Raw genomic sequence first — 15,459 nt, 5'->3', positions numbered from 1 at the left:
AAATACTTTGTACTTGTCTTTATTGAATTTCATCTTGTTGAATTCAGACCAATTTGTCAAGGTCATTTTGAATTCTAATGTTCTTCTCCAAAGTGCTAGCAACCCCTCCCAGCTTGGTGTCATCTACAGATTTTATAAGCATATTCTTCACTCTATTATCCAAGTCATTAATGAAAATACTGAAGAGTATCGGACCCAGGACTGACCCCTGCAGGGCCCCCCTAGATATGACCTCCCAATTTGACAGCAAACCATTAATAACTACTCTTTGAGTATGGTCTTTCAGCTGGTTGTGCACCCATCTTATAGTAACTTCATCTAGACCACATTTCCCTAGTTTACATCTGAGAATGTCATGCAGAATTGTGTCAAAAGCCTTAGTAAAAGCAAGGTATATCACATCTACTGCTTCCTCCCATTCCACTAGGTCAGTAACCCTGTCAAAGGAGGAAATTAAGTTGGTTTAGCATGATTTGGTTTTGACAAATCCATTATGACTATTCCTTATAATCCTATTTTCCTCCAGGTGCTTACAAATGATCGTTTAATAATTTGCTTGTAAATCTCTTTTGATCTTGACAGTATTCCATTGTCTCAAATGAACTTTCCATCATTTGGAAGGAAGAAATCTGTTTACATTTTATCATCTTGAACCTTCTGTTTATCACATTAACCTATTATCTCCCCAGACTACAAAGGAACGTTCAAATGGATCTTTCAGAATGTAATATATTCAGTAAACTTTTGATCTTTCCATTTCTCTCTGTTTCTCCATACTTTCTTTTCTCTTGTCTCCCTCTTTTCATTTAAGTCTTGTTTCTATGCTCTATCTGTGAGTATCTGCGATACTTCAGTTCATATAAATCTGTTTCCCTCCTAAAACCTGTATAGTAAATGGGATTCATTCTACTGATTCAGTAGGAGTTTGATCAACAAGCCTACGAGCCAAATAGATATATTTTCATAATTGTGTATATGGTGATGCAGCACCAGTTCCTGTTAGTAATGAACTAATTCACTATCCAGCAAGATGACAGTTTGGCTTGCAAGACATTTTTTGTTGATCTTTGCCATCAGCTTTTCTCTATCATATTTTCTTATATCTCACCATGTACAAATATATAGCTCTGCTGAATTGGTTAGACAGTACTTCATTAATGTATAGTTTCCTCAATGCCAATTAACACTTATGTAAATCAAAACAAACATTTTATTTTCCATATTTTATAGTGTTAAATTAAATTCTAGAAAATCATCTACATTGTTACAGAAGGACTTTTTAAATATATATGTACCTACAACAGGGGAAACTGCCACACATCCCAACTGTGTGGTTGACTATAAAAATAAATATTTTTTATGTCAGGCAATTATTTTCCTTTTAGAGGCAAACTGCCTTTTCTAGGCCTCCTGAATTTAAAAACATTCCGCTTTTCCCCCCTCTACATTTAACTGCAGATGTTTAACTTACTGAGACCTAGAGATAGAGCAGATCACAGGATGATGGACATGAGTAATATGAGATCCTCTGATGACAAATGCTATCTAAGTGCAGAGTAATAGCATTTTCCATTTAGCCTAAAGCACACAACTTCATCCCTAGCACAAGGGCTTATCTACACTAGAAAATTTTGATGCTTTAATTATACCAGTATAGTTAAAGCAGTAACCCCCATTCCAGTGTGGATGCAGTTATCATTATAAAAGTGCTGTTATAGCTTATTCCATTTCAGGAATCAAAATAAGCTATACTGCTACAACTGCATCCACACCATGGCTTTTACAGTAAAACAAACAAAAAACCCCATGGCACTAACCAACATATTTATACCCTTATAACTCCTCTAGCATAGACCACGCCTCATTCCATTGACTTCAGCGGAATTCCACCTGGACTGAATCTGCCCTTATGTTTGAGAGACAATGAAGGGCACTGTTGTTACAGACACCCATGCTGGTCCCAGGATATGAGAGAGAGACAAGGTAAGTGAGGTGACATCTTATATTGGACCAACTTCAGTTGGAGAGGGAGAGAGACAGACAAACTCTGGCACTCCAGAGAGCTCTTTTCCTGCCTTGAAGAAGAGCTCCAAAACTTGCTTCTTGTCTCACCAACAGAAGTTGGTCCAATAAAAGGTGTTATTACCTCACACCCACCTTGCCTCCGTATTAGAGAGGAAAGACCAGGCAGGACTGCCCTGGGTAGCCAGGCACAGTAGATTTCCTTTTCTCTTGCCCAGCTTTTGACTCAGGGCAAGGTATTACCCCAGATCCTTGCTTCCCACGCCTGCTCCATTACTCCCCCCACCCCACCTGCTGTCTTTCCCCTTGGCCTCGGTGAGCCCACTTTTCCCAGCCTCCTCCCAGGCTGCCTGCTCCCTAGTGATGTGCTAAGCTTTCCATTTCCTCTCCGCCTGTTACACAGGGCGGTTGGTGGAGCTGGTGAGAGGCAGCTCTCGCTCTCTCTCCATTTTCACACAGCCCCTCACCCCCTTTGCTGTCTTTCTCCATCTCTCTCTTGCTGGACTTGGCTTTATTTGGCGCTCCCGGAAGCTGCGGTGCGTGTCTGTCTGCCGGCCTGACTGACACCAGCTCCCACGGAGAAGAGGAGGCGGCAGCGGCCAGGGATTTTCCCCGCAGCGAGGACGCGAGCAGGGGGCTCCTCCAGCCAGGTAATTCCAGAGCGGGCCGGGCGGAGCCCGCTGTGGAGGTGCCGCAGGAGGGCTGGGGTGGGGGCAGCCTTGCGGGGCGATCCGGAGCGGGGCGGTATGTGTGTGTACGCGCGCGAGGCGGAGCGGCGGCCGCAGGGGGCCGTGCAGAGGGCCTTGCGTTGCCAAGCGGCTGCTGCCTGCAGAGGACATCTTGGGGGAGGGAGGGATGCTGAGGGGGACGGTAGGGGGTTTATTGTACCATGATCCCCAAGCAGTGCTGCCCTTGCGGGCTTCGGGGGCGGGGCTGCATAGCGACAGAGCTGCCTTTGCCTCCTCTATCTGGGTCAGCTCTGCACACTGGTGCTGCCTCCCCCACATGCTCTGGGCGGTGGCCCGCTGCTGGCCAGGGCCCCGGCCCGCTCTTCAACTTTCGGCTCAGCCCCTGAAAAGCCCCAACATCACCTCTCCCGTCCCCCCACCCCCCGTCCCCACTGAAGCCAGGCTGACAGCTGCACGCAGCACCAGAGAAGCGCTTCCAGAGAACCAGGGCTTTTATTATTACAGCTGTACCTGCATATTCTGCTTTTCAACCTCGTATTCAACTGATGAGGAGGAGGAGGGAAGATGTGTGACAGCCCGTGAGAGCAGCACTGCAGGATTTGACTTGTTGAGGGTAGATAGAGCCATAAGGTTTATTGGATTAGAAACCCCACACCCGCATCACCCTGTCTTTCTAAGAGATTGTCGGAAACCGTCTGGTTGTTCCTTTAGATCTGAAGGTGTCAAGTGATGCCCTGCTGATTCGGACAGTGCAAAACTAAGATTGGCTAATTTTGTTCAGGAGCCAGGACTGTTTGATGGTGGCTAGGCTTAAATTGTGCTAGGAAACACCTAGAGCCACAGAAGCAAAATTTTAGGTGACAAGAGATTTAGGTTAGTGATTAGCCTACAGGTATAGCTTCGTGGAAAGCAAAGGGTTAAAGAGCAATTTAGGATATACTATCGCAAGGGAGGACATGTAACAGAGAGACACTACTTATAGGGATGCTACAAAACCAAAAGGAGGAAGGTTGGGGGCGGGAGGTGGGTCAAGAGAGAAGAATCAAGGAACTCAAAGCCTACACCTTGCATTTTGAAATAAATTAACATTTTAAAGGAATGCTCTCGACAGATTCATTTTGCACAATAGCAGAGTAGAATTAATCATGAGCCCACCTGAAAGACTATAAAATAAATGTCTTTTTTTTTAATGACTGGGAATTTAGAGCTATATGTTTGCAATAGACGAACACAGCTGATGGCTTATATCAAATCAGACCAAATTTAATCATAATCAGTAAAAAAATTTAAATAAAAGACTTTTGAAAAAAATGACTAATGACTAATACAATGATAGAATATATTTAAAGAAAAAAACATTGATCTAGAGGCAGCTATATTAACAGTTGTTTAAAAAAAGGGGACTACTGTGTTTTTAAAAAATCCTGCAGGATATAAAGACAAAAGTGGTGTTTGGTTCAGTGGGTACCATGCTTCATTGTTCTATGAAATCATTATCTGCAAACCATTCATATTTCAGGGAGTGAGTGGTATTTTTAAAAGTATATTATAGATGGTGGGAGCGGTTAAAACCCCCACAAAATTGCAAGCTGTTAAATACTTTCTCAAAGATGTCCTTATTGCATAAGGTATTAATACATTAGCAAAGTGAATATTTTCACATCCTAATTTTTATGCCTCAGACATATTGAAGCAGGTTTTTCTTTTGTTTACAGCTCACAGAACGGTAAAGTTTCCTTTAGCTTTTGTTTAACACTATAAACTTTAAAACAAGAATTTCATAACAAAATTGAAGGGGGGGGGAGAACAGGGGAAGCTTTTAAACAATGTAATACTATGAACAGTGCTTTTTCTATAGGGAAGCAAGGTGTGTAGAATAATATGACATTTTAGATCTTTGTTGTAATAAAATGTTACAGGGTCCTTAGAATATTTCTGTGATTCATCAACCTCTTCTCCCTCAAGAAAGTAAGCACTGCTCAGATCTAGACGGTGCATAGGCAGAACTCTAAGTGTAATGAATAAAATATGTTTTCTCTATTAAATAAAAATGAAAAAGGTGTGCATTATTTACTACAGTAGGTCTAACACATTACATGGCTTAGGCATCCATTGTAGACAATAGCAAATACTTAAGTGAAAAAAATGCTTAGTATCCTCAGTCCTATAGCTAATGGTGAGTGATCTTGGTATACTAAGATCCTATATTAACTAAAGTATAAACAAAGAAATATTTGTTTACCTATGTTCATATCAGACTTCCACATTCCAAACCATAACTCACCTAAATCTCTCTTGCAAGAGCAATACTGACAATCCTGATAGTGGCCCCAAAAGAACACTAAAATTACCATCTATACAGGACTACATTTGATGGGAATCTGGGATTTTACCCTAAATTATCATAGACTGGAGAAAGAATGTGGCCCAGTGGAGTGGGCAGGAGGACTGGAAGTCGGGAGACCCATATTTTGTTCCTGGCTTTACCACTGACTTTTAGTGTGACTTGATGCAAGTCATTTAATTTTGCTATACTTCAGTTTACAGTCTTTAAGGAATAAGGACATTTACCCACCTTAGTAAAATGCTTTGAGATCCAGAGAGGAAGAATGCTGGCATGCCAAGTACCTTTAATGGAATGTTCACTGTGGTTTTGCGAAGACTTCATTGCCCTAAAAATCACATGCAAAAAAAAAAAAAAGAATTTTAGTAGGTGTGTCTTAAAAAGACACTTTTATAGTAAAAATTGGGAAAATTCCTTTACTTCTCACATTTATTAGGCAAACAAAACAGTAAGTTAACCCGGACTTGCACTAAGTTTTCAGGCACGTAGATCTTATAACAAACTAAGGAAGAGACTTTGGCTGCATTATTCATTTTTTGAAAATTCTTTCCTCTTAATTCTAGAAGTTTCTCTTGTATTTGGAATGCAAAAGGAAAGTTATTTTGTATAGCTAACTTAACAGTTATAAATTCCCATGAATGGTAACCAAAGCTGTCTAGTCTATGCCAAGAGTTCCCAAATCATTTGGAAAATGGATAATAGTTTATCAGACTAAGGGCCCAGTCAGACTACTATCGATATCAGTGAGAGCTTGTTCAGGCACTAAGTCTTTGCACGTACCTCTAGTTCATCTATACATATTAACTTAGGCCTGGTCTACACTGGGGGTGGGGGGAGAGGGAGGTCAATCTAAGTTACGCAACTTCAGCTACATGAATAACGTAGCTGAAGTCGACGTACTTAGACCTAGTCACCACGGTGTCTTCACTGCGGTGAGTCGACTGCAGCCGCTCCCCCATTGACTCCGCTTGCACCTCTTGCGGCGGTGGAGTACAGGAGTTGACAGGAGAGCACTCGTGGATCGATTTATCGCGTCTAGACTGTAGATTCAGCGGGTAGTGTAGACATACCCTGACAGTGGCACTTGGGCTGCTGAAGACTTCAGTCTCATGGTTGCAAGAGGACGTTTCATCGAGTGTTAACACACATACAAGAGAGTGACCCACTCTTATGAGGTGTTGAGCCAGTGGTGGCCGGTGGTCTTCAGCATCTCAAGACTTATGCTGGCTGGAACAGTCAAGAGTACTAATTATAAAAGCCTGATGTGCAGGTACTACTGTGCATTGGGAATCACTGGCCCAATGAATAACGTTTGTGGCCTAGTTAAAAGGTAGATAAGTGGCCAACTACATAATTGGCTAAAGTATCTGATTTAGTTCCAAGGCAGTGAGTTCAAATCCTATTACAGCATAGGATTTGTAATATTTCAGTCCAGTTTTTCCATCAATGTAACTACATATTAATGTGCTATTTTTCTGAAGCAAGACACTGATTCAACACATTCTGCACCTAACCACCAGTGGTTTAGGGAAAAGAATAATTCAGCCATATGAAGATTTCATGTCAATCAGAGCAGCCATGTTAGAAAAGGTTAACTGTACAAATGGTCAAGTTAAACAAGACCTAATCAGGCCTAACTTGGTCATTCTGGAGTTCATAATGCCAGACATTGAAACTCTGATGTGGGATAAGTTGCGTACAACTCTGTCACCCTGGGATATATGCCGGTTAGTTCTCATAAACGGAATAAGGTTGAGCTTGGTCACTATTAAGAGGGAAGATCTTCAGATAGAAACCAAGGTGCTATAAGAAATGTTGGTAATTCAGTAGGTGGCACTCTTCATTCTGTGTCAGAAGCGAACACATGCCCCAGCATAGTTCTGGAGACACTGTGGTATTAGAGCCTTTGTCTTTGGAACGAGACATGAAAAAAGGGCCTGATTACTTGTGATCAGTAAAGACCACAGTGCTTTTTGCAAGAGTAATAATAGTACCCACCTTGTCCTAGCCCTATTCCAGACATTCTTCCAACTGCCATTTCTTTTGTAGTTTAAACAGGATATGGCAGTATTCTTCACTTGTTCTAAACTACTGTGAGTTGTTAGACCAATGCTATATGTCACACCAGAAGTGGCTGCATTCCCATATTGAATGAAGTGCTTCCTCTGCTTATAAAGTTCAGACCTAATGTGGTCCATGAGTGATGGATTTTATAATTATGATTGGCTGAACTGTCCTCATTTTCTGATTGTGAAATTTATTGGATCATGTAGTATATACATGGTAACTGTTTTCCATCCTCCTTTCTCAATCCACTAGTACCAGTTAAAAAGTCTACCCTAGTTCTCTTACAGAAATGGACCAATTCTCATTAATTTAAGTCAGATTCAAATAATGTTATTCTACCTCCTTTTGAAGAAAGGCTCCTTCCCCATCCTTAAGTACTAGAATAGCAGGGGCAGGACAGAGGAGTGCTCCATGAATCCATGGTATGTTTCTCTGTGGTAGCATGAAAGAGGATTTGGGTGTGGTGGGAAGTGGGCTAAGAGAGTGTGGTCAGTTAATATGCCACCGGCCTCACTTAGAACTCGATATAAATTTCTTAGAAGAGAATTGGAGTCTTTCCACTGACTTTAGTGGGAATTGAATCAGGCTTTGTGAAGCCACAGCTGATACAGCCCACGGAGTGCAGTATTAATAGCAGCAGAGTAGCTACTTACCCGTGTCTACCTACCTCCTGAACTTGCAGGAGAATTCCTGCCTGGTTTCTCTTAAATCATAGAAGATCAGGGTTGGAAGGGACCTCAGGAGGTCATCTAGTCCAACCCCCTGCTCAAAGCAGGACCAATCCCCAACTAAATCATCCCAGCCAGGGCTTTGTCAAGCCTGACCTTAAAAACCTCTAAGGATGGAGATTCCACCACCTCCCTCGGTAACCCAATCCAGTGCTTCACCACCCTCCTAGTGAAATAGTTTTTCCTAATATCCAACCTAAACCTCCCCCACTGCAACTTGAGACCATTACTCCTTGTTCTGTCATCAGGTATCACTGAGAACAACATGCTATGGGTTCTAAAACAACATGAAATCAACATGCTATGGGTTCTAAAATATCATGACAGATTTTGGTTCCACATGCTAACCTTTCAAGAGAACTTGGATTTTTAAGAGCAATATATTAAAAGAATCAAGCAAAGAGAAGAGTTTTGAAGGGAATGCTATGAGCTCCCTCAGAGACAAGAGGCAAGGGAGAGAGGAAAGCTTCTGTTCCTACATAGATGGACTCTAGAATAAAGAGCCTGGGCACTACATACCCTAAATAGAGCATTTCAGAGATGAGTAAGTAAAGGCCAGATGTTCAGCTATAATAAACAGACGCAGCTCTAATGACTTCAATAGAACTATGCCCACTTACACCCGCTGAGGAGCTGGCTCTATGACTTTTCTCCACTGCAGCTTTGTAAAGCTGCCCTACATGTAATACTCACATACTCAGATTTGAATGGGAGAATGTGATGTGCATTCCTTTATTTAGAAAAGATTAGCCATTGACAGCACATTTTGTCTGAATAAAACAAAATTGAATGAGGAATGCAGGATTTGGCAGAGTATGGACATTCTCGAGAGCTAGGGTATACTATAGAGCAGGGGTCAGCAACCTTTCAGAAGTGGTGTGCCGAGTCTTCATTTATTCACTCTAATGTAAGGTTTCGCGTGCCAGTAATACATGTTAACGTTTTTAGAAGGTCTCGTTCTATCAGTCTATAATATATAACTAAACTATTGTTGTATGTAAAGTAAATAAGGTTTTTAAAATGTTTAAGAAGTTTCATTTAAAATTAAATTAAAATGCAGAGCCCCCCGGACCGGTGGCCAGGACCCGGGCAGTGTGAGTGCCACTGAAAATCAGCTCACGTGCTGCCTTCGGCACGCGTGCCATAGGTTGCCTACCCCTGCTATAGAGAAACAATCAAGTTTGCCCTAAGTGGTAGTAACAGCAACTTAACGGTTGCCAGTTCTGGAAGTTTTGCCTAGAGACTATTGTCTTCTTTCCTACCATGATTTTTTGTTGTTGTTGGTTACCATAATTCTGGCTGGTCAAAGAAGTGAAACACTGACAGCTTCTTTGCATTGGGGAGCATACCCTTTTAAATACAGTAACTCCTCTCTTAAAGTCGTCCCAGTTAACATTGTTTCGTTGCTGATCAATTAGGAAACATGCTTGTTTAAAGTTGTGCAATGCTCCCTTCTAACGTCTTTGGCAGCCGCCTGCTTTGTTCACTCCTTGCAGGAAGAGCAGCCCGTTTCAGCTAGCTGTTGGGGGCTTGTAACCAGGGTGGACTGGCAGCCCCCCTATCAGCTCCCCCTAAGTTCCCTGTGCTGCAGCCGCCCAGCAGGCTAACAATTGCTGGACAGTTCAGCTGTCCCTCCCCCCACTGCCATGTGCTGCTCCTGCCCTCTGCCTTGGAGCTGCTCCCCGAGACTCCTGCTTGCTGTGCAGGAGGGAAGGGGGGGTGCTAATGTCAGGGTGCCCCCTCCCCCCTGCACCCCGCTTACCCCTTCTCCATATAGAGCAGGGAGGGGACACGGACGGAGAGAGACAGAGAGAGCCTGGGGCAGCAGCTGCTGCCCCAACTACCTGAACCACTTAAAAAGACAATGCACTTAAGAGTGGGTCAGCTTACTTAAAGGGGCAGTGTGCATCTCTCTCTCCCCCACACGCAAGGGGTGTCTGTCTCTGTCTGCTGTGCTGTCTCCCCTCCCTCGTGTTCATGCTCCTTGTGTGAGAGGCTACATTAACAACAATGTGTTAACCCTTGAGGGCTCAGCCAAGGGCTAGTTCATCATTTAGCAGCAAGGCATTCCCTGGGAAATATCCCTCCCTCGTCCACCCTCTAACTTCACCACCTCAATCAAGCTTCACAATCATCATAGCTGTGAACAGTGTTAAATTGTTTGTTTAAAATGTATACTGTGTGTATATCTATATAATATATAGTTTGTCTGGTGAAAAAAATTTCCCTGGAACCTAACCCCCCTATTTACATTAATTCTTATGGGGAAATTGGATTTGCTTAACATCGTTTCGCTTAAAGTCGTATTTTTCAGAAACATAACTACAACGTTAAGCGAGGAGTTACTGTAGAACAAAGGCATTTTAAAAGCACAAGTTAGATAGAATTCTAATTTAGTTAAGGATTTTACCATTCAATCTTATTGGATGAGGTTGCCATACTTCACTAGCTCCAACATCTGTGGCCGTATGCAGTATATTCTCCACAGTATATTCTCCAAGTTCAGCAGCGCAGTTTGCCTGCATACAGTAATCGGACTTGTGGCATGTAATTAAGTGGCTTGCAAGCCCTATAGATTTGATTACTTGAAAAGTATTATGCTAATACATGGCAAAGGGGTGCCTAAGAACACAGTATATCTATTGATGGGAAAAATACTTAAAATCTTACACTTCATTGTCACGAAGATTCATAGATTCTAGGACTAGAAGGGACCTCGAGAGGTCATCGAGTCCAGTCCCCTGCCCGCATGGCAGGACCAAATACTGTCTAGACCATCCCTGATAGACATTTATCTAACCTACTCTTAAATATCTCCAGAGATGGAGATTCCACAACCTCCCTAGGCTATTTATTCCAGTGTTTAACCACCCTGACAGTTAGGAACTTTTTCCTAATGTCCAACCTAGACCTCCCTTGCTGCAGTTTAAGCCCATTGCTTCTTGTTCTATCCTTAGAACAGAACGAAGAGAAGCAAGTGAAGCCAGACAAAAGATAAGGAGAGAACTGGGAACACAGTGACATAAAAGGAAGCATAAGTGATTAGGAGGGTGTACTAGGAAATGGGTTGCCTTGGTTATTTTAACTCCATCAAATTAGCAATCCTTGATTGCTACAGTAGATCATTAAATAATGAACTTTTCTTTGTCATCACCATTGATAAAGCATTAAGAATTATTCAGCTGTGGATGGGAGGTTTTTTTCTCTCTTTTTTTTTTTTTAAACAACTGGATATTCATGTGTAATTAGAGAATAAACTGCTATTTCAAGGCATACTAAATATATATGCACATACTGTATTCAAAAATGTGAATCAGTAAAATATTTCAAAGACCTCAGCACATTCAGTGTGTGCATACACAGATTCTTGAATAATTATCCTGGCATGTGCTATTGCTTACCTGTAGTTATATGAGACTAAATTGGGATGTGATAAGAAACTTAACATGTGTTTCTAATCTTAGTCTCTGTTTTGCTGGATGGGATTTTTTTTTAAATGAAAGCTCTCCCAATATTTTATATATTGTCAAAATATAAAAATGCCACACTGTCCTCTTGGATTTTTTTTTAAAACTTTAGTCTGTTGGACAAAACACAGGAAAGAGGAAGAGTGACAGAAAAACCAAACACACAGTAGGTAGGCTCTGCAGTACTAGTCAATTTGCATACCAACTCTATGAAGTCAAACAAAGGAAAAAAGCTTGGGGATAAGTAGGAGAAAACAAGGAAAGGTCAGGATTTTCCCTTCTCCAAAGAGTTCTCGTCTGATAAAAAGGCTTTTAAGACTTAACGCTGTACCTGAAGAGTGTAGCTCACAGAAAAAACCCTTTTGGATGCCATCCTGTATGCCTAGAATATATTATACTAAAAAGACCCATTTTTTATTAATAGAACATCAGTTTCCATCATGTGTATCCATCAAGATACAGATATGAAAGTTCCTTTATACTTTGTACCATACTGGAACCAGTCAAAAGCTTCGAACACTGACATTTTTTTCCATTTCAAATTTTAACCAAAAAACCCCCTCCCACACACATTTTTTGCCTAGTTTTTTCCAAGGCAGTTAAAGCTAGTCAAAATGTTGGCAAAAAAAATCAAAATGCTATAAAAATGCAAAAGCATTGCATTAATTCTTTAAAAAATATTTAGAACATTTTTTCAGACAGCTTTCCTCTACACTTAATAGCACTGTTCCTAAAACAACCTGCAGCAGGGCCAAGGACAAAAATGAGAAGAAAGCTCACCAAAGGCTCAGGTTTGAGTACAAAGTCAGCCTCTCTCTAGGTAGGGTTTTATTGCAGGGATTCTTGTTTAATCTAAATTGACATTAATTTGGCATGTCTCTAGCTACATTCTTTCCATGGAGTTAACATAAAAACAAAGTACTAACCATACAAGGTAGCACTTCTGTTTCTCTAACATGCCATATGTGAGCTTCTGGCAAACACACTGTTCTTATCACACTGTCTTCTGTGAGAGAAATCCCCATTTTGTCTCCTCCTTCCACTTATGCTTTATAGTGACACAAATTCACCGCCCATACTCTTTTCCTTTTCTTCCTCCTACTCTTCTTCCCTCCCACCCCTTTTAAGGTGATGGAACTAAATAGGTTCTGCTGCACTTAATTAGTCCCATTCTTCCTCTCCCCTCCCCCCCGCCCCTTAGTGTCTCTCTGACTGGGAATTAATCGCTAAAACCATAAGCCATTGGCTGGCACAGTGGGGGTCTCATTTTATGAACAACCTGTGTGTGGGGAGCAGCAAAGATTTGGGTTCCTCACCAGGCAATACCAACACACCTGTAACAATTTAAAGGAGGTTACATGTCAATTACAGGGGAAAGTAGCTATTTTTTGCATTTCAGCTTACATTGGCTGTGTTTTATGACAATTAAACTATGATTGGATGCTCCTCCAGTTTGAGAAGAATACCAGGAACATGTTGGGATGTTTCTCCTAACTTAGTATATGCTATACTGCTTTCTTAGCTAGCAGATGAAACAAGCCTTCCTGATATAGATTGCTACATACTACTCTAAACCTGTATACCTTTGTGGTTGGCTTTAAGATGCTACCTTTTTAGAATACTAGAGGCTTGTTTTTTGTATAGTTTGTAGTGCAGTTCCATCTTATCAGAGAGCAAATGCATGGGCCACTATAATTTGGAGACTATGATAGTGATTTCTCCAAGCAGTGCAAGGGATTTAGTTGCACAACTTCCAAATTGCATCTCATGAGGTTGCACTGGAACAACCGAGGGCAGAATTTGCCCTGCACTATCTGTAGTGTGGTGGAGATATGTGAGAAAGAAAGGACCCAGCTTGACTTTCAGATCCCAGGCTCATTTTGAAGGGGCTGGCAGCTAGGAAAAAAAAAACCATCTTTGTAATTTTAAACTGAGTGAATATGGTAAGGAATCAAAAAGACCCACTAAACAAGAAACCCTATGATACTATTTTTACAGTTACTTTTCAGAGTAAAACTACACTTAAGAAAGGACCACCTTTCTTCTGTTCAAAACTGGAATCTTTGCTCTTCTGACTGTCATCATATTTTTTCACTTTTTTATTTTCTTATGTCACTGTGCTACTTACCCTCATGGACTCATTATAGCTTGTTTCTACTTGAGACAAAGCAATATGGTTTTCTCCCGTCAGCCATACAGAATGATAGTGGGAGCAGGCCCATTTGTGCTGCTCTTTCTTTGTCTGCTAGGTTGGCAAATATTTGAGATGAAGAGTGTCAAGAGAAGTTATTCTGCAGTTTTGTTCTTTCCTAGGTTACAGACATAAGTATATTTGTAGGTAGAGTCAGATGGGGGTAGTGGAAGGAATGGTGATTCTATTTTAAGGTCTGCCTATAAAATATGCTCTGCCCGTGTCTACATAGGCTGTGCTAGGCTCCTTGGGCTTGGAGAAAAAATAAATGGTGACCCCTTGCCAACACCACCCACTCGTGACACCAAAATGAAATATCACAGTAAATTGTGCAGGTCTATGATCCCCCTCTCCTTTCTTACATGCATGAAATAGTTAACAGTGTTGGTATTTAATTATCATCATTGGGCATCTGAGTTAACACCCTAGTGAGCACCTTTCAGAGATATTGTTCCAGGCTTTTTCCAGGCTCAGGTAGGCTGTCTTTACTGGGAAGAAAAGGAAAGCTGTGTTTTTTACATCAGATAGTTGTCTTGACTTAGACTGTAGATGGTCCTTATTTCAAGATAATGAGTCAGCCCAACCTCACTTTAGAGTATTTTACAACTTCACTTTTAGACCTTAGCACATGAGATTTGTGTAGAATGTGGAAGGAAGAGAGTCTGTAGTTTTTTTTAGGGGTAAACAATACTCATTTTAAGAAAAAGTTCTTATGTTTTCACAAAATCTTGCACATTGTGGAATCTCTCCTGGTGCCATCTATCTTATTTCATTCAGACAAAATACCCGGTATGTTAAAAAACAAACAATTTTTGGAATGTTTATGTCCAACTCACTCACTGGATATGCAGATTAAATTTTGCAAAAAGAACAATGCATACATCTATTGTAAGCAGGTTGAGTTCCCACCCTGCACCTAGCACAGTACACACGCACAGTGGATCTAATCCAAGCTTACCCATGTCCAAGGATTTGCCTTTATTGCTAACATAAATAGGAACAAAATATAAACCTCAACCAACACTTTTTTCTGAAAATGTCTGTTCCTAGGGTTTTTCCCTGTAGAATCCACTGGCTTTGCTTCTAGTTCCTTGTTCCCCAGTCACTCACAAACCTTATTAAACTACTAGGGTTGAGCTAAAAGGACCCATTAGCCTGACAGCCAAGTTGAATCAGCAGAAGAGCTCTGCATCTCTGTGTAGGATCCTAATACCCTGTTACATCTTTTTAAAAAATTTAAAAGATGTAGTAATAATAATGGTAAAAACCCTCTTTGCATATTTGGCTATCTAATAATAGTACTTTAGACACTCTTCCCACAGTATGGGGACCGGTAAGTAGCACAATGGTGTTTGTTCTGGTTGCTAGTGTAGCTTAATAAAATGTAGTTTGTTGGAATCTAGTATTACACATGTGGTATCTCTGAGGGATTAACACTTTTAGCAATTATGTTTATTAGGAAATAACATACGCATACCCTGGATGTCACTTACTAGGATAAAATGTTCACAACCTTAAATGGAACATGTGTGCATGAAACCTGTTAAGTAAATGATGAAGGGGGAAGGGTTCCATGCTTTGAAACCTAGCCATTTATTTGCTTTGTTCACACCATGTACTTTTAGAAGGGAAAGAAGACAACATTAACTGATGAGAGGTCAGATCTTAAAGAAGCAAATACAAGACCTTCTTGGTTTCTTGAATTGAAGCTGTATAGTCATTAGTAAAAACAACCAAGACAGAATCTTACCAGAGTATATACAATGATTGGAAAGATCTAGGAAATCCAAGGAGAGAATGTACATTCACAACCTAACTTTTAGTCCAGACTTAACTGCGTTCCATATTGTATCTATAAATAGCAGGTACAAATGATTGCAGGCACAACCTTATGCCAACAATTATTTACAACTATATTTCAGTCACTTGGATATCCAAGTACCTAATTTGC

The 15,459-nt window shown here is 41.0% G+C and overlaps 1 protein-coding gene across 2 annotated transcripts in view; it reads left to right on the top strand.

Moving 5' to 3' along the window:
- The first annotated feature begins 2,173 nt into the window (after positions 1-2,173).
- CAP2 (cyclase associated actin cytoskeleton regulatory protein 2) overlaps positions 2,174-15,459 on the top strand; it is a 92,549-nt gene continuing 79,263 nt past the window's right edge. For both annotated transcript variants that reach the window (XM_026660272.2, XM_026660263.2), the window contains exon 1: positions 2,174-2,672. The gene's annotated coding sequence lies outside the window, so the exon portion shown is untranslated. The remainder of the gene's footprint in view (positions 2,673-15,459) is intronic.

This window comes from Terrapene carolina, unplaced genomic scaffold, assembly GCF_002925995.2.
Source record: "Terrapene carolina triunguis isolate 2854851 unplaced genomic scaffold, T_m_triunguis-2.0 Scaffold58, whole genome shotgun sequence".
Taxonomy (NCBI): domain Eukaryota; kingdom Metazoa; phylum Chordata; order Testudines; family Emydidae; genus Terrapene; species Terrapene triunguis.
The sequence above is the reverse complement of the archived record's forward strand: the minus strand, read 5'-3'. Positions and strand labels throughout refer to the sequence as shown.